Source organism: Rattus norvegicus, chromosome 7, assembly GCF_021556685.1.
Source record: "Rattus norvegicus strain SHRSP/BbbUtx chromosome 7, alternate assembly SHRSP_T2T, whole genome shotgun sequence".
NCBI lineage: Eukaryota > Metazoa > Chordata > Mammalia > Rodentia > Muridae > Rattus > Rattus norvegicus.
In genome coordinates this window covers 136947627-136968555 of record NC_141540.1, presented here as the reverse complement: position 1 = coordinate 136968555, position 20929 = coordinate 136947627, and the positions used below count along the sequence as shown (strand labels likewise).

At 43.8% G+C, this 20929-nt stretch overlaps 2 long non-coding RNA genes and 1 pseudogene across 11 annotated transcripts in view; 1 reads left to right on the top strand and 2 right to left on the bottom strand.

Annotated features, from left to right (window-relative positions):
- LOC120093717 (uncharacterized) overlaps nucleotides 1-16996 on the top strand; it is a 29942-nt gene extending 12946 nt beyond the window's left edge. Inside the window, exons 1-4 of one of the 2 annotated variants that reach the window (XR_015625943.1) lie at nucleotides 9802-9887; nucleotides 11021-11185; nucleotides 15960-16065; nucleotides 16681-16996. This is a non-coding gene — a long non-coding RNA (uncharacterized LOC120093717). Of the gene's footprint in view, nucleotides 1-9769; nucleotides 9888-11020; nucleotides 11186-15959; nucleotides 16278-16680 lie in introns of those variants that run through there. The other variant, XR_015625942.1, reaches the window with a different exon arrangement.
- On the bottom strand, nucleotides 744-20690 carry Eif3i-ps2 (eukaryotic translation initiation factor 3, subunit I, pseudogene 2). Of its 9 annotated transcripts, none has more exons than XR_015625937.1 (4): nucleotides 20190-20690; nucleotides 18991-19145; nucleotides 12205-12278; nucleotides 744-3478 (listed from the first exon to the last, which is right to left on the bottom strand). It is a non-coding gene; the product is annotated as a eukaryotic translation initiation factor 3, subunit I, pseudogene 2 (long non-coding RNA). The 9 variants fall into 9 exon arrangements; XR_015625933.1 differs by having other exon boundaries at nucleotides 1664-3008; XR_015625936.1 differs by having other exon boundaries at nucleotides 1670-5414.
- Nucleotides 1885-2842, bottom strand: LOC148004953 (eukaryotic translation initiation factor 3 subunit I pseudogene; annotated as a pseudogene).
- Nucleotides 20691-20929: the final 239 nt, after the last annotated feature.

The window sequence follows — 20929 nt, the reverse complement described above, 5'->3', positions numbered from 1 at the left end:
AGATCTGCCATTAGTCTACTTGCTTCCCTGGTCAGAGTGGCCTGGGGGTTCCTAGAGATTGCCTGCTGAGGCTGGGGACTGAGATAAAGCACTGTGTCAGGGAGGTTAGGAGAGAAAGATCTGTGTGGCCCAAGGTCTGTGTTGTCCACTGGAGAGGGGCAGTGGGGGAAGGGAGGCTTCAAGGGGTTTTTCTGCAGAGCTGAAAATGACACTGGGAGATTGGAGTTGGAGAAGTTAGGCTACCTGCTTCCCTGACGAGAGTGGCCTACAGAACTTTTAAAGATTAGTGTAATCCCCATTTTTTCAATTCTTGGAAGTATTCCTTGTGTTGCTGGAAGTTTTACAGAACGTTCTACCTAAGCTCACCTCTTAAAATAGCTTCCGTGGTGCAGGACCTTTGTGCCTGAGAGGCAGTTGCTGTCACTAGATAGCTGCTCCTTCTCTTGATGGCATTTCCCACCTTGGAGTCTCCCTTGAACAACTTGGGATCTTCAGCCCTAGCCACTACATATTCCCTAACGGGGGCTGCAGGAACTGCATGTTTTAACTCCATAGACCCACCTCCAGCCATTGAAAGGGCTTTCATCCTCTTTCAAATGTGACAGTCAGCCACCTTTCTGTGTCTTCCTCCTGGTGGCTTATGTTGAACACCTCTGCTTCAGTCTGCAGGATCAATCCTCAGAGAGTTAAACATGTGTGGCTTTTGAAATTACAAACTAGAAGTTTTCATGACCGGGTCCTCTGCTTTGAGTTAACATTTATTTCGAATATCAATGCTAGAAAATGATTTCCTTTAGATCATTACTGTGCTGAGTGTGGTCCACTTTGAGTTATAGTATCCAGATTACCCTGGGGGGAATTTGTAACGAGACAGAAACTTGGGTCCTGTCCTGTATCTGCTGAATCGGCATCTATATTTAATGAATACCTCTCGTGGTCCTTGTGTGTATTTGGAACTTGAAAAATAGCCATTGTGGATGATTTATACTTGGCACCTCAGTGAAGAGACAATGACACATTTATGGGAAAATTAAAAAGCATCAAGAAATTATCTATCTATCTATATAATAATCCAAATTCTGAGATGGAAAGAAATAGAGGATGGGCACTGTTAGAGTCCTCTAACATCTGTTCATGAGCACAAGTGCCCATCTACATGCCTATACAACATAGAAAGCAAAGGGAAAAGTCATCTGTATTTACAGGTCATATGATAGTGAACCTGGGTAAAATCTCTGAACACACTGCTTCAACACTTATTAAAGTAGCAGAGTTTAAAACTAATGTAGAGGGGAAGCTAGGGAGAGTGTTCAGTAGGTAAAAAATGCGTGTCACAAAACTCTGATGATGTGTGTTCAATTTCTAGAATCCACAGTGAAAGGAAAGAACCAATTTCCAAAAGTTGTCCTCTGAGCTCCACATGTACCCTACATATGTGTGTGCCCCCCACAGCCCACTAAATAAATAAAGTTGAAATACTTATAAATTAGCATATGGAAAGCAATACATTTCATATGTAAAAGAATAACCAATAAACTATAAGTATTTGTTTTTAAATTGACACAGACTACCTAAGCAGACATCTAACAAGAGTGAATCAAAGTGTATGGGTACAATGTCCCTCGAGTATGTAGAAACGGTAATGGAGATAGAAAGACAGACTGAATTTGAATCAGAAAATTCATTATCATAAAAACATACACATCTGTTTTCTTCCTTGAACTTTAACAAATTGATTATATATTTCATTTTGAACGACTAAATATAAATAGCTTAGAAAACCTTAATGAGAAAAAATAGTGAGTATAAACTCAGTTTTAAGCCAGATGTTAAAGCACTTGGGTTTTGTTGTTGTTTTGTGCAAACTAATTTATTTTCCAGAGTCTAAAACCTTCTGTGAGCGGCCTCCCTGGTGTGCATGGAGCCAAATCTTGGAGTAGAGCATACATCGCTGGCTTTGCCACAGGGGCTGTGGCTCTTGCCATTGTGATGCAAGGCAGCACTGTTGAAAGTTACAAAGTGGCCACTGATGCTTTCAAAGTCCTTTTCAAACGCCAAATGGGAGAACCTGGTCTCAAACTTGTCAATCCTGGTGGAGGCTGTGGTTCTATCTCTGGCTTCTTGACCACCTCCCAGCACCACATGATCATAGTTGGGAGAGAGTGCAGCTGAGTTGATGGGACATGGTGTTTGGAAAGTCTTCTGATATCCAAGACTCGTGGCGTCAAAGAACGTAGCTGTGCTGTCCTTGGATGTGTTGGTAAACATGGCCATGTATCTAGACAACTGGATGACACTGACCTTCGTGGAGCTCTTTAATATTAACCAAGACCTCTCCAGACTTGGCACTATGCTGCCTGAGCGCTACCCAATCTCATGGCCTGCAACGATGCGCATGCGCATTCCCAGAGGTCCCCAAACCGCATGGTGATCTTGGAATCATTGCTGGGTATCTTCATGTAGGGCTCACTGCTGTTCATCTGGCGTGGGTCCCATAGATCAAAGAAGCTCGCAAAACATTGGTATCCCATCTGTGTGTCTGTGGAGAACATGATGGTGTCGCCCTGAAAGTCAGTGCCACAGGCTCGGACAGAGGAGTTGGTCTTGAGTAGAAACAGCTGCTTTCCTTGTTTCACAATCCCAGAGACAACAGCTGTTGTCCACCGAGCCCGTGAGGACGTGTAATGTCCCAGTCAGCATCCGCACACCACACAGCTCCAGTATGATCCATGTCGGTGCCTTGCCTCTTGAGTACTACACACTGACAATAGGGTCTGTGGTCAGGGTGGGGGGGGGTCTGCAGGACGGACCACTGACTGGCTCGCAGCAGTATGGGATTCATCCCGGGAGGTGATACATAGCCAGATGTGAAAGCGGTTACGAAGTGTCTATAATTAGAAGACAATTGTATCGGCTGACAACCAATGGGATGAAATAGAAAATCCAGAAATAACCCTAAGTTATTTGCACATGGGTCTTTGGACTCCAAGGAAGGCTGCTTCTGAAATCTGTGGAGAAGCACAGGCTTTTCATAACGATATTGGGAAAATGGACCTCCATGTGGAAAATGACGTCATCCTGTACCCTACACAGTCTGCTAGTCCAAATGCCAGGGGAAAACATGGTGCATTTCCTCTTATAAAAGCTGGTGAGATTTCCCCAAACTTAGGGGAAACTTAATTATTTTAGCTATATTTAAAAAGTTCTGCGTGGAAAGTAAGCCAGTAAGGAAGTAGCCTGAAATCTAAGCAAGACACGAGTGCTGTCTGGGGAAATATCTGCAGCTCCTCATAGCAACAAAAGGTTAAAGTCTCTAACAGCTAATGAATTTCTATAAATTGAGAAGGCAAATAACATCGTATAAAAACCGGGCAGGAAGTCCGCACATAGTTCACAAGCAAAGAGATGCAAAAGGGCCTTCCAGATGCGATAAGGTGCGCTCCAATCAGCTCCCTGTGAGAGGGGCGGGAAATGGAGACTATGTTAAAATACCATCTCTGCCCTCTCAGCCTGGCAGAAGGCCAAGGGTTTAACAATGGGATTGGCAAGGCTGGAGAGAAATTGGCATTCTCATGGATTGTTGATGAGGTAAAAGCCCAGAGGAGGGGACATGTCCATTATCAGAGTTCCACAAGCGTTTACATTTCGACCCATTAATTCCACGGCAAGACATCTTTCTTATAGAGTAACGGGTGGGAAGTGCAGAATGGCACATAAACGAGACGATTCAATTTGTGTGTGACAGCAGACTGGTAAACAGCCCATGCCTAATGCCAAGGGCTGGCTTAAATAAAACAAACGCTTACGTAGCCATACAACGGAGGAAAGTTCGAGGGCAGAGAATGCCTACAATGCTCCATTCTTTGCCTGAGAACCTGGATACCTCTCTTGTTTATGTTTATAAGCAATGGGTGGCAAAAGCCCAGACTACTGAAAATGGCTAGTGGGGGCGGGGCAGGGCAGAGGGGCGGGTAACAGGACTACAGGGGTGAAAATGGTGGTCTGCCCTTCTTTATATGCGCTTTGTTATATTTCTGTATATAGTGGAATTTTGGAAGCATGCGGTGAACACTTTCTCACCTAATATTAAAGTAAAATCGGGTAAGTGTGAAGAAAAAAAGAAGCGAGATTTTTTAATGTCTATGAGTATATTGTCACTTTCTTCAGACACACCAGAAGAGGGCATCGGATCCCATTACAGATGGTTGTGAGCCACCATGTGGAATTGAACTCAGGACCTCTGGAAGAGCATCAGTGCTCTTAACTGCTGAGCCATCTCTCCAGCCCCAGGGAGTTTTTTAAGAAGTGAAAATAAGAAGCAAAATTAACAACATCAACAACAACAAAGCCATCCAATTTCCAATTTATGGAATTGTGCCTCAGTCACGCAAGTTCAGATATTCACAGTACAATATACCCCATGGACAAAAAAGCTCCTGAAAATCACGTTGTATTTAGTAGACATGTTGGTAATGTTTATATGGGTATTGGTATTTCAGAGCCATGGTAATAAATGAATGGAGTAAGAAATTCCTTGCTGTCATTTAGCACCAAGAGTTTTTCTTTTTCAGGATAAAAAAATACATATAGAAAACTAGTACAGTTCAATTAAAATCTTGTAGTCTGGAAATATGTGACCTCCCAAGAACAAAACAAGAGACAACTGTGCAAATTCCCGTTCTGACTCTGGGCACTGGAAGGGGTTAGCAGTAATTAATACCTTCCGTGAGGTCTCAGCCTATAAGCACCATTTCCTAAGATTCTGTGGCGAGCGAAGAGGAAAGCTAAAACGGCAGGTGTTTCTGAAAATGGTTTGGAAGCCAGCTTGAGGGGTCTCCCCCTGGCCACAGTGAGGCCATCGAGTATAATGAATTAAAAAAATCAAATGCAGGGCAGAGAAGATGGCTCTCTGAGGAAATCACTTGCTGTGCAGTTGTGAGGATTTGAAAGAAAACTCTCAGAACCCATGTAAAAGCCAGGCACGAATGTTTACACACCTGTAATCCCAGCACGGGACATAGGAGACAGAGATGGACCAATCTATAGAAGCTTTTGGGACAGCTATCCTGGTGTACACAGTGGAGACACAAGAGACCCTGCTTGAAATAAGGAAGTTGAAAACCAGTAATTGGGGTTGTCCTTTATTCTCCCCATGCTACAAAGACATACATATATAACACATGTATCTCTCATGCACATACATATCACACATAAGATTTCGAAGATTTATTTATTTTTACTTTATGTGTATGTTTTTCTCTGTGTGCATCTGCACTGCCTGTGTGTCTGGTGCCCGTGGGGGTCAGAAGAGGGTGAGGATCCTCTGGAACTGGGTGCTGTGAATGAATCCCGGGCCTCTGCAAGAGCAGTCAGTGCTTTTACCCACGGAGCTGTGGATCCGCAGACACCGGATTCTAAAAATAAATATTAAAAGCTCAGTCTCATAGGGAGACAAACATTAATTGGCAACCCTTGAAAACTGCTAGATAGCATTTCCGTGTTTTGAAAGCTAATGAGAAGAAGGACAAAGCCCATTTTCCGATTTCATGAGCAAACCTGCCACGGTGCGTTTGGTGGAAAGGTTAATCTGTACAGAAGAATTTTTGACTGAGGGTGCCAAGAATACTAGAGTTAGAAACAAACTGACCAACCAAACTGGAAGCCATAATGGAGTTGTAGATCTCTAGTCTGCAGGAGTCACTGGATGAAGGGTGGATGGAGGCCGTACCGAGATGGCTCAGGCAGCCACACCCAGTAATCTTAACCAGAAGGGGTGGCAACCGGATGCTAATGCTTTCTGAAGAGACGTGATAGCAAGTGCCCAGAATCACTTCCCACAAACATCCGGATGAAACCAGTCCTCTCTGGGTGTGGTATCACTGGGAGGCAGAGGCAGGTAGAACTCCTTGAGTACAAACCAGCCTTGTCTCACAAACCAAACCAAGTCCCAACACACACACACACACACACACACACACACACACACACACACACACACACAAAGAAACTTGACATCTATAGTTGCCAAACACACAAAATAGAACACACTGAAAGACACTACCAGAAGGCAATTGGCCAACTCAAATGAGGTGAATTTACCAGCGACTTAGTTTCCTTAACAATCAAAGGCATGGTAAGATACGTGGGTAATGGGAATTATCAATTAGTAGACTTAAGAGACCAATTAGTGAAGCACAATGTGTAGGGTTTGTTTGGATCCCTACTCTAGCAAACCAATTAAAGGCATTTATGATGCAAGCAGATTTTCATCATCAACGTATACAGAGGTGTAGTATAAAATACACCATTAAAGTTACCACGCTATTGACTCTTAGTTGTGTGGTCACATCAGTGGTGACAAACACATTGTTGTGCAATCACCGTAACGAGCCAGTTCAGAACTCTTCTTTTATCTTCCCTGCTGGCAAAATGTTATTGCGCACTGTGTAAAGATTATCCCTGTATTGTGTGATTCAAATGCTGATTTCTGTGCCTGCCCCCGTATCTGGTTGTAGTCCAGACATGGCATGGGAAGACTCGTTCTAAGAATCTCCTCTCGCAATGCCGCGTAAACATTGTTCCCTGATTATTCTCTGATTGGTCAATAGAGTAAGGGTCCAGGAGCCACCAGGAGAACACAGGTGAAGCAGAGAGTGCCAGATCAATACTAAAATGCAAGTATCTCGGGGGTTTGGCTGGGAAGTAGCCAGATTAGCCTAGAGGATTGGAATAGATTAATATCTGCTCAGTTACTGAGTCTTAAAGCGTGTGAAAGAAATCTCTCTTGAGTCTGTCTCAATTATTCGGGAGCCAGTTGGGTTAGAGAAAAACACTGCCACTTTTAGATTAGCAGTAACACCTCCCAGATTGAAACTCTGTACCCTCTGGACTGTAAGTCGCCAGCCCCTGAGAACCACTGCTTTTCTTCCTGAGCTCTTCCCACACGCCCACACTTCCTTCTTCCCTACGATTGGCTGACTTCTCATTTGCATAGCTCTGTCCGTGTGCACGCAGGCCATCCAGGCTTGCGCTCCTTTTTTATTACAGCTTGCCCGATAATCCTTTTGTATGATCACACTGCATTTGATTTACTCATCAATTTATCTATAGGTACCTGACTTCTTCTTTCTCACTTCTGTAAATACAGGTAAGCAGGCATCTGTCCAACTCTCGGCTTCCGGTTCATTTGGACATGAACAGGGAGAGGGTGCTGGGTCACAGGGCAGCTCTGCGTTCGACTTTTGAAGGATTTGCCATCTTGTCTTCCAGTGTCAGTCCTGATCTAAGTTCTTTCCAGCCATGTGCAAATATTTCCATTTCTCCGTAATCCCATCAGTTTTCCCCTTTCTGTTTTGATAACTTATCCTAACGGAAGTGGAATCTTACGTAGTTTTAATCAGTGATATTGATCACATAGTAATTTGCTTATTAGCCTTTTGCATATTTTCTTTGGGAAAATGTCTATTCGAGTCCTTTTCCCATTTCAAAACCAAGTTTGTTTTCATTGTTGAGTTTAGGGGTTCAGTATATGGTTATGGGCCTTGGGTCCTTATAAAATATGTAATTGGCAACTCTGTTGATAATAGTCCTATCCAGAAAACTAAAAGTTATCCTGGAGTCCAACTGGTCTGTTTTAGAAAATCTAAAATGCCAAAGTTAGGTTGTCATTCCAACATTTTACAGTGTAGCTGTAACCGTTTGGTCTTTCTGTGCACACTCCAGTTCCCAAATAATGACTTGGAGGCTTGTTATAATTCTTGGTGAACGCCTAGGCCATATGCTAGGCTTGTTCCCACTTGATTGTAACCCAGCTATCCCATTTATACTAATCTAATTTCCGCCACGTGGCTGGTTACCGCTCCTCAGTTTCACACGTGTGACTTCCTTCACATCTAAGTGGTAAATCCTCTCACCCCTGACCCTTTCACAGAGTTCCTCTCTCTCTGTCTGCCAGATGTCCCACCTTCTATTCTACCCTCTCCTATAGGCCATAGGTTTTTTATTTTGACCAATCGGAAAGATCCTTAGACAGGTAAGAAATGACAGAGATGCATCTTCACGCAGTGCATATAAGCACTATCCCTACATATAGTTATTAAGTTATTTTAATAGTTTTGGGTAATGGTGCTAGACAAGAATTCAACTTCAGACTCTCTTCCTGGGATCCCCAGTGGCCACACCTGACCTAAGTCAGGGAAATTGGTGGAACTAGAAAAAAAAATCATCCTGAGTTAAGTCACGAAGACCCAAAAAGATAGATATGGTGCGTATTCTTTTATATGTGGAAGTTAGTTTTTAATCCTTGATGGGTACGCAACTATATGAATAACCACATATTAGCCCCATTAAAATACATATATGAAAGAAATCTAAATGGTGTCACAAAATAACAGGAGAGACAAGCCCCTACTGGTAATCTCTGCCACCAAGTAAAACCTCCAGTGCCAAGAACCGATGGAATTGTTGGCCAAAGGGGCCCCAGTGAAACCTCCAAACAATTTAGGCTTTTGACAAGGTTATTGGTTACTCACAAGCTGGCAAGGCTGAAGCCAAATCTTACATATCTCATTGACCATGAAGAAGTTAAGCTGGTGCCTAACTAGAGCCTTCACTCCTGGTGACTAGCGTTCATGGTACTGGATGGTACTCAGTATGCTACCAGAGGGGACAGGTAAGCACCAACCCAGCTACAACCCTGCTGTCTACTGTGGCGACCTGTCTCCATGATATGCTGGTGTGATAGTGACACAGACTTTGTGACAGTAACCAACCATTCTCTGACTGGATCTGAGGTTTGCTCCAGGAGATAAAACCCATGCCTGACACAGCTCAGGTGGCCAGGACTCTGAAGCTAATTAGGCTACAGACCTGGGGGAAAACCAAATTCGATTGTTCTGCTAAAGGAAGACAGCAAGAGGATGAGTCCTAACAACATCCTGCAATACATAAGTTCAGCGTCTTACTCAGTCGTCATCAAGAGATGGGAACGGATACAGAGACAGACAGCTGGACAGTGTGCAGGGAGTGAGAGACCTTGAAACACTCGGTCCTAAATGGGATGTCTTCATGAAACCCCTCCCCTCAGGGCTCAGGGGACTACGCAGAAGAGGAGTTGGAAAGATTGTAAGAGCCAGAGAAGAAAGATGATACCAAGGAAATTGTGTCTACCAGACGCAACAGGGCTGACACACACGAACTCACAGGCACTGTGACAGCATGCACAGGGCCACACAGGTCCAAACAGGATGGGGTCCCAGTGCTGAGATGGGAAGCAGGCTTGGCTCCCATCCCCAACCAAGAAGCTACTTCTAGTTAACAACTGCTCACAAAGGAAAAATTAGTTCCTCCAATGGAGTCTCGCTGAGTCTAAGAACCCCACTTAAGGACAGGCCCCACGCCCAGCACTAGATGGTTAACACAAAAGGCACTCAGAGGGATTTTTGGAGATCTTTTGCCTCTTACTGTTTATTGTCCTTGTTGTCCCTGCTGTTTGTTCTTTTTAAATACCTTACTACTGGTCTTTTGCTATACCATAGTTAATGATTTTGAGTTTTTATGTGCGCGCTCTCTCTCTCTCTCTGAGTCTGTGTCTCACATGTTACTTATATTCTTTCTCAGTTTTTTGTTTTTGCTTTTTGTTAGTTTTGTCTTTTTTATTTGCCTTTTCTTGAGAGAGAGAGAGAGAGAGAGAGAGAGAGAGAGAGAGAGAGGATGAGTTGGAGGGTTTCAGTTCCATCCATTTAACTGCAAATTTCATTCTTCTTAACAGCAGGATGATATTCCATTGTATGACTATACCATGCTCACACATCCATCCATCAGTTAACGGGCACAGAGGCTGCTCCCACTCTCTGGCTACCATGAAGAGCAGCTATGAACATGGATACGTAAGCATCTGTGTGATGGGGTATCCGTTGGGTATATGCCAAGGTTGGCATAGCTGGGCCATATGGTAGACCTATCATTTCTAGGCTTTTGAGGAATCCCCACACTGATTTCCATGTAGCTACACCAGTTTATAGCCCCACCTGTGAATAAGTACCCCCCTTCCCCCAAATCTATACCACCGTTTATTGACTTTTTTGAAAATTTTTGAGTTATCTTTGACTGGGGTTAAATGAAATCTCAAAGTGGTATTATTTTCATTTCCCCCCGATGTGATTGATCTTGAAGATTTTAAAAATTATTTCTCGGCAATTTGTATTTCTCCTTTTAAAAACCCTCTGCTTAGTTCCACATTCCAGACTTAAATTGCATTGGGTTTTGGCTTTTTGTCTTGTTTTAGTTCTTTGTACATTTTAGACATTAACCCCCAGCCGGATGTATAGCCGGTAAAGTTTTTTTCTTATAGGCTGTCTCGTCACTCATAGAGTGGTGTGTTTTGCTATATAGACACTTTTTAGTTCCATTGATCCCTTTTTACCAATTATTGGTCCTAATGTCTATCCTACTGGGGTCCTGTTTGAAGTGGACACTTAAGGGCTCTTTGGCAAGTCAGTTGTGTTGGAAGGCGTTTTACTTGGGCAAACACGTGAAGGAGTGTTTTCCTGAAGTGGAAACCAGTGACAGGCTAAAGTAGACTCATGAAGGGATGTCTCACTAAAGCAGACACAGGTGAAAGGATGCTCTGCTAAAGCAAGCACATGAAAGGACACGTGATGAAGGATTCTTCGCTAATGACGCGCACGTATTGGTTCGCCTTACATTGTATAGTTGAGCTGCATTTGTTTGGACTCCATAACTTCTGGTGGCGTGCTGCAGTTTCTTGCTGCTTCCGTGGTCTTAGGTTGTTTGGCAGAGTGATGTCAGCTGAGACAGACTCATGTGCCGAGGAAAGACACATGGAGGACCCGTGATGATTGCTTGGCTTGCTGGTATAGCTAGCCGTGCAATGCTTGTTGGTCTCTTGTCTTCACTGATCTTTGCTTCCCTGAGAGAGGCACAGCTGAGAATGTCTGGCATTCCTCTGGGTCCTTCGTGCTAACTTGAGCAGAGGCTGAGGCCTGGCTGTCTCTGCTAGGTTGTCACTGCTGTTGCTAACTGGATTCTGCTGAGCTGAACTGCTGGTGTTATCAGTGAAGTGCTTGCAAAGGATCGAGCTGCTGCCGCCAGATGACCTGTGAATTGAACTGCTGATTTCCAGACAACACAGACTGGAGTTGCTTCAGAGAACCTTTCTAAACAGGTCCGCTTCCCCTGTATCCTTTCTTTCCCACTACCTCTGGCGGGCGGTGGGCTAAAAGGGAGGTTAAAGTGTTTAAGAATCATCATTGAAAAAATTAGGTTTTGGGGAGGGAGGGCTATAAAAAAATTAGGTTTGAAAAACTTAGTTATTCCTGCTCAGAAAGTCATTTCCCGTGCCTGAAAGTTGAAGTGTACTCCCTGACTTCTCACAGGGAAGGCTCGGGGTCCACCATCTAGTTGGGGTTGAGTTTTGTGTGGGGTGATCTATAAGGATCTACTTTCTTCTAACGGAGCTTCCGGTTTGCCCAGCACCAGTTGCTGATGAGTCTATCGTTTCCCCAATGGGTAGTTTTAGTCTCTTTGTCAAAAATCAGATGGCGGTAGGCCTGTGGGTTTCCATTTACATACTCAATTCTATTTCATTGTATAAGGGTGTATTGATTTATGCCACTATCCTATTGTTTTCACTGCTGTAGTTCTGCTAGAATAACTTGAAATCTCATATGGTAATACCTCTGGCAGTGTTTTTATTATTTAAGATGTTTTGGCTATCCTGGGCCTTTGTGTTTCCATATGAAATTTAAGATTATTATTCAAATTCATACGAGGAAATGCACTAGAACTATAATGAGGATCATTTTGTCACTGAGACTACCTGTGATTGGATGGGCGTTTTCACAATATTCATCTTGCCAACACATGAGTGACTATGGAAGGGGTTTCCACCTTCAGGAGTTGTCTTGTTTCCTTTCCTTTTTTTTTTTTTTTGTTGTTGTTGATTTCAGTGTCTTAAAGTTTTCATTATACAAGTTTTTCACTCCCTTGGTTTATATCCCAGTTAGGGTTTTTATTGCCGTGATAAAATAGCATGACCAAAAGCGATGGGGAGAAAGGGCTCATTTCATTTCATACTTCTAGGTAACAGAAGATAACGGGGAAGCAAGTCTGGGTGGGAACTCAAGTAGGGCAGGAACCCGGAGACAGGAACTGAAACTGAGGCCATGGAGGAGTGCTACTTACTGGATTGCTCTCCATGGCTTGCTCAGTCTGATTTCTCATACCATAAGGAGCCTCGGGCTCACGGATGGCACCACCTATAATGGGTTGAGACCACAAACACCAGTCAATTAAAAATATGCCCCACAGGCTTGCCTCCCAGCCAGTGTGGTGGGGGCATTATCCCAATTGAGTTTCTTCTCTTAAATAACTCCAGGCTGTGTTGAGTTGACATAAAAACTAGTCAGCACACTATGAGAGCACTGATTTCTTCAAGATACTTTTGTTATTTGAGAATTTCACAATGTATTCTGATCATAGTCATTCCCCACCCCCACCCCCCAGCTGCTACTAGATTGACCTCCCGTCTCCCTACCTAACTTCATGTTTTCTATTTCTTTAAACCGTCAGGTCAGTTTGTGTTGGCCAACAACTCTTGGGCTGTACAATCTATCATGGAGTGTGGTAGTGTAATATAGAGTTCACACCATTAAGGAAACTGCCTCTCCCCTTCCTAGCAGCAACTAAAGGCTAATAGATCCTAAACTAAGGGAGGGACTACATTTTTACCCTGCATGCCCTGGTGCTGGGGTTTTGTTGGCCTTGAGCTTGCATGGCTCTTGAGCACGCCATTACCACAGATCTAATTGCAACTGTACTACTGCTGTGCCAAGAACACACTGTTTCCTTGAGGTCATCCATCACCTCTGGTTCTTAAATAATTTTTTCCATGCCTCTCTTCTTCAAAGGCCCCTGAGCCTTGAGGGGAGAGGTGTGATAGGGACGTCCTGTCTGGGCCGAGTACTCTGAGGCCTCTTACTCTCCGCACACTGACCATTTGTGGATCTTTATACTAACCAACCATTGTTAAGGGCAGGTTGCAGTTGGATGGATGGCACTTTCTGTGGGAGGCGTTCAGTACGTGTGTTCCTCAGGCAACAGGTGCAGATTTACAGCATGGTGGGGGTTCCTACCTGGGATGCCCCAGGGTTCATGGTCTGCCAGTAGCAGGGGCAGAAGACTGTCTTTTCCCCACTGAATAGTCTTGGCACTCTTATCAAAATCACTTTGCAGCGTGTAAAGGGGTTTATTTGTGCTGTCTATTTTAACATCTGGAAACATCAAAATTGTGGCTAGTGAATGCTGTGGAGAAACTGGTATTCTTACCATGTTTAGTAATGTTTTTATGACTATATAATGTAAGGGAAACCTTATCAGAGACATGATACTTGTTGTAGTGGGGGATAGTTAATCTGCTTTGAGCTCCCTCCTGGCTGGTGATCACATTTCTATGCACCCGCTAGAGTTGTTTGGATTTGTGAATGAAAGACACACGCGTCAGCTTAATTTTGATATGCCTTGACTAGGCACTTCCAAACCTCACTGGGGCTAGCATATTCTCCCCTCTGGTATTCCTTAGTTAACACCTTTTAAAAACCTATTATTTCATCGCTGCTACCCCAGACCTAATCATGGGAGTAGCCCCTAGGGCCACTTTCCCTGGTTCTTACATGTAGGAGGGTTCTTATTTCTGCTCTCTCTGCTTCCCCGTCATGGCATTGTGCATTCTCTGTCCCCCTCGTGAAGAGGCAGAATCCCTCTTCTTCTCCCTTACATTTCTTGTCTGGGAATCCTAAAAGTATCACCTCTTTCTCCCTGTGCAGCCATTGGCTCTTTATGGATTAATCAAAAACCAAGTGGGGACAGGAACCCTCAGTGTCTGGACATGCAGTTTCCCATAGGACTTTGGGAGCCGAATTGAGAAAAAACATTAGAACCAATCCCTAACAACTTATGGAAAAAATGTTACAATATTAAGAAGTTGCCAGCACGGTGGGATGAGATGGTAGGTTGGTACGACTTATATGTGGGAACAGAGAGAAAACATGATTGTCAAATACTAAGAATTACTGAAGCTTGGTGGTGGGCAGGTAGGATCCTATTAACAGCTCTTCTTTGGGGTACATTTGGAAACTTTCAAAGTGAGAATTTGAAAATTCAAAAGTTTAAAAAAGGGGTTGGGAATTTAGCTCAGTGGTAGAGCGTTTGCCTAGCAAGCACAAGGCCCTGGGTTTGGTCCCCAGCTCCAAAAAAAAAAAAAAAAGAAAAGAAAAAAGTTAAAAAAAAACCCTGCTCAAAATGTCATCCGAGCATAAAACTCCAGTAGACACCTCAAACTTGACACACTCCTGGCACTGCCTTGTAAGCTCAGAACCTTACTTAGTATTTGCCACCTCAGTTAATAAGCACTGATTACATGGTTGCTGAGGACCAAACCATGGAAGCATCCATGATTTCTGTCCCACCCCACAGCAAATCTGTCTCGTTTCTACATCCCAAACCACTTCTCTACATTTTTGCTGGTGTCTCTCTAGTCCACACCACCATCATCTCTTGTTTGAACAACCTCAGGGGCTCCTAAGACTCAACTTGCTTGTTCTTTATATCCCAGAATCCTATAAGTCATTGTCCTTACTGTTTCTATAGAAATATTTTGAGAACCAAAACTGGATCCTACCTGATCACTTCCTTTGATCTGTGTGTGTGCCCCTCGCCTATACGTGTACATCTGGTGGTCGGGGGTCGGTGTCAGGTGTATCACTCTCTTAAAATGTGTTGCTATGTATGACGGATGTATGCATATTCTTGTGTGTGAGAACAGGTGTGTGTGTGAATGTGGAATGGATGTGCACATGTAGAATGCAGGCATCAGTCTTCACTTTCCCCCTTGTTTGAGACAGGGTCTTTTGCTCACTACTACACATGTCAAGTTAGCTGGCCCATGAGCTTCCAAGGGTTCACATGTATCCCCTTCTCATCCCCCCACAGGAGTGCTAAGGTTCTAGATGGGCATTACCTCATCTGGCTTTTCACGGTTTCTTCGGGACTCAAACTCTAGCACTCCTATTTGGTGCAGCAAGTGTTTCATCTCCTGAGCTATCTCAACAGCACAGCATTTCCTTTCGAGACTAGGATCTCTCATTAAACCAGTAGCTTGACGCTTGCCTCTACTGGTTGACCAGAAAGCCCATGGGATCCACCTGTGTCTATTCCCCAAGTCCCAGAGTTACAGATGAGTGTGGTGACACCAGGCTTCTATGCCTGTAATGGGTGGGATCCGAACTCTGGTCCTTGGGCTCGCACAGCAAACACCGCCGAGTTAGCCACTTCCCTAGGCCTCAAACTGATCTCTCCAGACTCCTTCAAGGCTGACTCTCAGGCTGTCCCTGCCTATTTCTCTTCCACTTTCTAACTCTTCTCAATTGTTTTTTCTAACTGTAAGAAGCAAGTCTTAGCTCAGTCAGCTCTCAGCTTACTATCATTACTTAAAAAAAAAAAAACAAAAACTCTTTACTACTCTACCCAAAGTTGAAAGTGTCATCCTGTCAAAGCCATCACCAAAGGTGAGTTCTCTCTCAAGATGTGTATTTATTTATATATTATCCGAGACAGGTCTTGCTATGCAGCCTAGGCTGGTCTCACAAACTTTCATCACCCTGTCTTAGTAGCCATCCTCTGCCTGAGTGGTGGGAATGCAGGCTCCACTATGCACGCGTCAGCCGTATTTACTTGGGTGACTCCTCACCGTCTGTCACTACTCGCTGCAGAGTAAGGATCTTGTCTCATTCGTTCCAGATTCACGTGCCACAGATCACTGTTGCACTGAAAGAGTGAATTTGCTTCCAGGACCTTTCGGTGGTGCTGAGTGAGCTCTGTCTGTTTTTTTTTTTTTTTCCTGGAAAGGGAACCTTATCAGCCATTTTCCTCATCCCTCCCAGGACACCTGACGGAAACAACCTAAAGAATGAAGAAGGGTTTGTTATTGTTGTTTGCTGTGTGAGAGAGTACGCCGGCTGCTGCTCACATGATCCCAGCTGTTAGGAAGTAGAGACAAAAACACTGACTAGAACCAGGGCCAGACTGCTGCCCAGAAGGCCTGCCACCCCAGGGATCACTTCCTCCCGTGAGGCTCCACCTTCTAAAGGTTCCAAAACCTTCCAAGCCAGCTGCCAGCTGTAACCCGATGTTCAAACACACGAACCAAATGGGGGTGTCGAATGGCCAAACCAAAACACGATTCAAGTGAAAAACTGAAAGACTACTGTTGTAACCTAGATAGAATGGTGCGTGCGTGCGTGCATGTGTGTGTGTGTGTGTGTGTGTGCGTGCGTGCGTGTGTGTGTGTGTCGGGGGGGGGGGTTGGGCCTGAAGAGAAGACAGACACACGTAAAGCAGAATCAGGTTTGACTAACTGACTGAATGAAAAGAGACAAGGGAGGGTCTGACCCAAGATTACACAGCTTGGGAGTGGCAGTGGTATCACGAATACGAACAGAGATGGGAACGAGGAGACGCTCATGGGTTCTATTTTTAATATAGCATGGCAGGGTGCTAACAGGGAATTAGGTATGAGGAATGTGACTGGAGAGAGAGAGAGGTCACCTCTGGAGACCGCCGCTTTGGGAACTGTGTGCATCGAAGTGCTAATTAAACCCACAGGGCTGATTGGAAGCTGCCAAACCAGGAAGCCCAGGGAGAGCAGAGTCTGCATCAGACGCAAGCGGGCCAGGAGAAGAAGCTGGGAAGAAAGACTACCCAGTGCCAGATGCATCCCGGGCTGCTGGATGAAGCAGATAAAGTGCCCCCTCTACCCAAAAGACTTTCACTCACATAATTCTCTGCTCTCTAAACTTCTGTTTGTTTCCACTGTAAAAGTTGTTTTCTTTCTAGTCCTTTCGTAGCCTATTAGCTTTTTCAGTCTCATAGTCCAGTAATCTAAACAAACCAGCATCAATCAATAAAATACTCTACTTTCTTTCTGGGCTCCTGTACCATGCAACACATTCTAACACGTTCCAGTTATGGTTTGGATGGGGCTAGTCCTCCGAGGGCACTTATGTAGGGAAGTTTGGTCCCTAATGTAGCCGTGTTAGGAGCTGTGGTGTTAGCGCACACTTGTCATCTCGGCATTCAGAAGGAAGAGGTGGAATGATTAGCAGGCAAGCCTTAGATCTACAGAGGTACGGATGTAGCTTACTGGTAAGGCACTCGCTCGCCTAGCTCACAGCCCTTTCCCGGACAAACAAAGGCAAGCAGCCACACAACAAACAAACGAAAAACTGAACTGGGGTTGAATTGACGGTGGTGTGGCCATTAGGGGGTCACCTGTGGACAGGAGCAGAATAGCGTAGTTCTTGTGGCATCTGTATGGGTTCCCACGACAGTGAGTTAATACATCCAAGTGAGACGAGCCCCTCCCCCAGCCTCTGGCTTTCTTCCTGTGTGATCTCACTCCTACGCTGTCCCGTCATGATGCAATCTGCAGTATTATGTGTGGCACAGCCCCAGGGACTCCCACCGGAGGCTGAGCAGACAGGACTTCCCAATCTTCGCACCTCAGCCTCCAAACCCACTAGTTAATAGGTGTTTGTCTTTCCTTCTCCCTTCTACCTACTGGGTTCTTGGCCTCTCTAGTATAAGGGCAGCCATTATTGGATGACTTAGACCAGTGGTTCTCAAACAACGACCCTTTCATGGGGTCAACTACGACCATTGGAAGACACAGGTATTTATATTACAATGCACAACTGGAGCAAAATTATAAAGTAGCCCCCAAAAATAAACTTATGGTTGGGATCACCACAGCATAAGATGCTGTATGTAGTATAGGGTCTCTGCATTAGAAAGGTTGAGAACTACTCTTTAGACTGTATTATGTAAGCCAACCTGTACTTAGTGTATATCTGCTGGTTCTCCTCTGGAGGACCTGTCTAATATATTCACATACTAACATACTCTCAAGTGCTTTTTCATTTGGTTTTAGCTGACCCATCTTTTGGGGGAAGCATGAGGTGAACATACACAAAAGTGTTTCTGTCTATTATTTTAACCTTTGGGACACGTGCTCTGCAACCTCGTGTTAAGCATACTCTCCCCAGGAATGTATTGGTGATATTTCCTTTTATGGAACTATGATGCTGACTTCCCATGTTCAGTGTCTGCTTTCCTATAAGAACAGGAACACATGGGGGCTCCCAGATGAAACCTGCCCTTGCTTTGTTTGTGACACTGCTTTCCCACCAGCTCGGGCGTTCAACTTACCTGCTACAAGTGTGTGTATATATGTGTATATGTGTGTGTGTGTGTGTGTGTGCGTGAGTGTGTGCTGTGTGTGTATATATATTATATATGTATGTGTATGTGTATATATATATATGTATGTGTATATATATGTATATATGTGTGTGTATATGTATATACATATGTTTGTGCGTGTATGGGACTTACATATATACATACATATATATCTACATACATATCTACATAGATATATACACATATATATGCATATACATGCATGCATAAATACATATATATACATTTATATACATGGTACATACACATGCACATATATACATATATACATGCACATATACATACATATATACACATATACACATATACATACATATATATACATGTGTATATACATATATACATATATGCATGCATACATATATACATATACACACATATACACACATACACACATATATACATATATGCATATATACATATATAGACGTGTATATACACACATACACATACATACATATATATACATGTGTATATACATATATACATATATGCATGCATACATATATACATATACACACATATACACACATACACACATATATACATATATGCATATATACATATATAGACGTGTATATACACACATACACATATATACACATACATATATACAAACACACACACACACACACACACACATATGGGACTTACAGGCTGTGGTCTCTCTCACGATGACTCTCTTGGTGGAAGGGCTGATACTCTGGTAGTCATTCAGTCCAGGAGGCTGGATGTCTCTGCCATTCTGATCTGGTACTGGAGTCCTGGAGGGTCTGGAGAGCTTCTGGCTTTCAGTCTGTGTTGAGAACCTAAAGAAGCTGGATTTAATACCAGTAGCAACCAGATAGATGAGCTTGCCCAGGAGAGCAAGGGCAGGCAGGCAAAGAGCAAAGTTTCCTTCTCCTGTGCCCTTTATGTGTGCTGCCACTAGAAATGTGGCCTGGATTCAGGGTGGGCCTTCTTGCCTCAAATAATCTGACAAAGAAAATTCCTCATGGGCTGGAGAGATGGCTCAGGGGTTAAGAGCACTGACTGCTTTTCTAGAGGACCTGAGTTCAATTCCCAGCAACCACATGGTGGTTCACAACCATCTGTAATGGGATCTGATGTCCTCTTCCTGGTGCATAAATAAATAAATAAATAAACAAACAAACAATCATATATATATTCATATTCTCAGATACACACACACCACAGATATATATCAAGGTATGATATATATATATATATATATATGTATATATAATCTCAGGTACACATACATACGTATATATTGAGGTATATTATATATAATCTCATATATGTATATATATATATATATATATATATATATATATATATATATATCCCTCAAATACCTCAATATATATATATATATTCCTCAAAGGAGTGCCCAGTAGCCTGGGCTTTAGTTAATTATACATGGAGTTAAGTTGACAACCAAGATTAGCCATTGCAGGGAGAAAAGGTTTACTTTGGCTTATAGTTCCAGATCAGATATGGTTCATCTTGGCAGAAAACGCATGGCAACAGGAATGAGACGCCAGCCTGGCAGTCAGGAGGCAACCTGGGGGAGGGGGCGTGGAGGACAGAGAGAGACAGAGAAAAGAGGAAGCGAAGCCAGGCTGTACAATCTCAAAGCCCGCCCTCAGTGACATACTTCCCTTAGCAAGTCACCACCTCTTAAGAATTCCATAACTATTCCAAACGTCATCACCAACTGGGAATCAAGTGTGAAAACATGTGAGCCCGCTGAGGACCTCTCTCCCTCACACCCAATAGTCTCAGAATACGCAGACAGTGCCATCTGTTTATTCCTGGACTTTTCTGGCATGATCTCTCCCTGGACTCACCTCAGGTAGCCCGAGCTCATCACTCAGCCAGCTCACCTCTTCCTCAGCTTAGTCCTCACTCCTGTGATAGCATTTGAAGGAGCATCCCAGCGACACCATCCCTTGGAGAACAGCCTTATACTCTGCCTGCCAGTTTGCTGCCTGGGTTGTTTCCCCGACACCTTCTCTTTGCAGGAGGCACTTTGTAATAAAATAAATCCATTTTTTTTCCTTCCCAATCCTGATCCCGGAATGACGACTGTGAGACTAATTATTTTTTAATAAATACCTAGGCCATAAGTTTTGGCTTAGTCCCTGACAGCCTCATAACTTATTTAACCACTTAAACTATTTTATGTCTACCACCTGGTTAGTTACCTCTCCTCAGTCCTGACCTGCTTCCTTCCCATCTCTCTCAGCATCTCACTCAACTCTCTCCTTATTCTACCCTGAGCTCGTCTACTTGCTGGTTTACCTCCCCCTCCCCCGAGTTCTCCACCAGAGTCTCCCTTTTAGTCTCTCACTATTACCCAGAATCCTCTCTCTTCCTGTTATTGTCCCACCTCCTACTTCCTGCCTCAGCTCATTGGCCATTGGCTTTTTATTGACAGGTGATGCTTACAGGACATCCTCTCTACCGCATTTGGTGATTGTGGGTAAATTGGGATCAGGGAGAGCAGCAGCAGCAAGCACCTTGCATCTTCTGAGTTGTCTTGTCTCTCTGGAGCGAGTAGAAGCTGTTAAAGCTCCCAGCCCTTGAG